Source organism: Hydra vulgaris, chromosome 04 (genome assembly GCF_038396675.1).
Source record: "Hydra vulgaris chromosome 04, alternate assembly HydraT2T_AEP".
NCBI classification, from domain to species: Eukaryota; Metazoa; Cnidaria; class Hydrozoa; order Anthoathecata; family Hydridae; genus Hydra; species Hydra vulgaris.
Window position 1 is genome coordinate 29,307,501 of NC_088923.1, and position 3,027 is coordinate 29,310,527.

Consider the following 3,027-nt stretch of genomic DNA (forward strand, 5'->3'; position numbering starts at 1 on the left):
AGATTTTTATTATTTTTTCATATATTTCTTTAGTTTTCTTTCATATATTTCTTTAGTTTTCTTTCATATATTTCTTTAGTTTTCTTTCATATATTTCTTAGGATTATTTATTTTATTATTTATTTATTTTTCTTTAGTTTTTTAGCGTATATAGTCTTACTTATTATTTTTTGTTAGTCATTTATTTTCTTTTCTTTTAGTTATTATCTATTTTTAATGATATATAAATCTTTTTTATACAGTTATAAATTATTTGTTGTTATTTTCATTTTAGCCATTTATTACACATGTTTTATTCTACCGTGTATTATTGTTATTTTTTTAAATCTTATGTTTGTTTGTTTTTTTGCCAAAGGTAAAAAAAAGTAACTATAACAATCTTTTTATCTGAGAGCCATAACATAAATGAGAATTAACAATATCATTCTAACTATTCACAAGGATTTTATAAATGATAAAATGACTTATTTTTGTAAATATTTCTTATGCCTCAGTGTTTTTTAAGCTAATAGAAAATTACCATTAGTCAGTTTTAGTCATTAAATAATTTTAGCATCTTTTATCAACTTTATTACATCTAATGTGGACCTGCTTGTTGCAAGAGTCGCAATGTGACTTATGCAATAAGCAGATTACTCAATACAGATGCAACAAGAAAACTTTACAGTCATATTAATCATATTCAGAACTTGTTAAAAAGTTTATTCAATTGTTTTTTTTTTTCAACAATTAAAACAATCAAGATTACAAAAGAAACAAGGAGAGGGAATGAATGAGCAAGAATAAGTTTAAAAATGTGAATATAAAGGGAGATTTGAATTGTTAAGTGGACCAAATCAATAATATACATATAAGAAATATAACTGACTAGGTAAGTAAGGTAATTAATATACAATAAATATGATTAACATGTTTAAATATATTATTATACCCGATATAAGTAAATAAAGCTTAAATACCATAAAAGAAACTATTAAATAATACCAAACTTTTTTTTGTCTAAAATCGTGATCTGTTTAATTTATTTATTATTTAAACTCGATTTTACTAACTGAACACCGATGTTATAAATTAGTTTAATTTTGCTTTCTTTGTGTTTTTTTTTTTGCTACTTTTCCGTTAGCTTATCAGGATGTGCTTTGGTATCCGGTTTTTCTACCGGTAGAAATATATATATATCATATTTTTTACAGTTCGGCTCCGGTATAGCAGTCTAAAGTTAATCCCGTCAATAAATACTCCCGAAGTATTTATTTCCTAGGAAATAAATACTTCGGGAGTATTTATTTCCTAGAAAATATGTACTCCGGGAGTATTTTTATCCTAGGAAATAATTACTCACGGGAGTAATTATTTCCTAGGATATAAATACTCCCCCAGGATATAAGTACTCCCTTAAAGTTGAATTTTGAAATATATAAATATAACACTGAATTTGAGGTGGCGCGTCGCATCTCTCTGATGCGTACTGATTAAATAATTTTAAGCGTAACAACATTGGTTAAAAAACAGATGGTTTTTACAGTATTTTTACATTGAAAAGAGGTTTCATCTTTTGTTATTTTACTTCCTTTAAAGTTTTCAAAAATATTATAAAAATACCGTGGCACCTCCAAATTTTATCAAGAGGATATTTTTTCTTTCTACTTGTACCGTTTTTTTTGGTAATCGGCTTTAATCGGCATTTTATTGGGTTTCCCATAGTTAATTTTTTATTTTTATTTTAAACACTTATATCTTGTAGTATTTAGAATCCTTATGACTCCTTGGAATTATAATGAGAAAATCCCTTATTAAAAATTTCTTCATAATATTTCTTTTCTAAAAAAATGCTAATACTGGAACCCGGAACTATTTTTGGCCTGCGGTTTTGGTACAAAAAAATAATCAATAGATAAAAGTAATTATTTACAGTTTATAAAGTTTTACAGTTGTAATTATTGTGTTTGAATACAATATTTATAAACAAAAAAAATTCTTTTGAGGAAAAGGTAAAAGATGCTGAGACTTTAAACATGATAACAAGTGTCCCCGCATTTTCAATACATCAAAGTTTGTTTCCATAGGTGATTTTTCTGCTAATAATTAGGCTGCAAAGGCAACAGCAAACAATCCACAACTAAAATCATCTGTTTGTTTTTCTATAGACAGAAAAGTTATAAGTCTTCATTACTATTAACATTGTTTTTATAAAAAGACTGAACACATTTCAAAGAAACAGGATTCAGTGAATCATAAAGACTATTACAAATATTGACTCTTCCATTAGAACAAAATGTAAGAAACCAATTGCATGAACCATTATGCATAAGTTGAATATGTTCAGTATTGCTTGGCTGGTATGGATTATTTGAACATTTTTGAGAATTTAGTACAGATTGGAATTCTGCATTTGGTCCTAGCTGTTTACAAATAAGCATTTGGGCAGCATCCATGATGTTGTCATTTAGCCACGAATTATGAGACAACAAAATCTGTTTATCTTCATTTTTAAGATGATAAAAATTTAGAAAATTTAACCATAGTTTTTGAGGTTTTAAAGCCTTTTTTGAGTCAACTAAATTGATTACTTGATGTGATTTCCAAAATGTTTGTTTAACTGTAAACCATGAATGTTTTTCTGCACAAATGATAATCCATGCAGATTTCCATTTTTTATAATTGACAATATTGTTCAAGCAAGCTGCAACTCCACTAAAGGATCCAAATATTTTTAATAATTTTTGAATACTTACTTTTATTTTATTGTTCCGTTGCATTAAACTTGAGAGTTTGTTATCTTGAAATTTAAGGAAAATACGCAGAAGAACTTTTTTTTTGTTGCAAAATCGTCAGGTAACATGCACCATAAACTTGTAACTTTTTCTTCAGTTTCAACACAAGAACTCAACATATCATTATATAATGACTTTTTATTTTTATCAATGTATGACTTAAGTAAAGTAACGTTGTATTTTTTCTTTTGAGTAGCATTTTTTTGGTTAACCAAAATGCACAAGTTGTTTTTAGAAATTGAATGTACTGTAT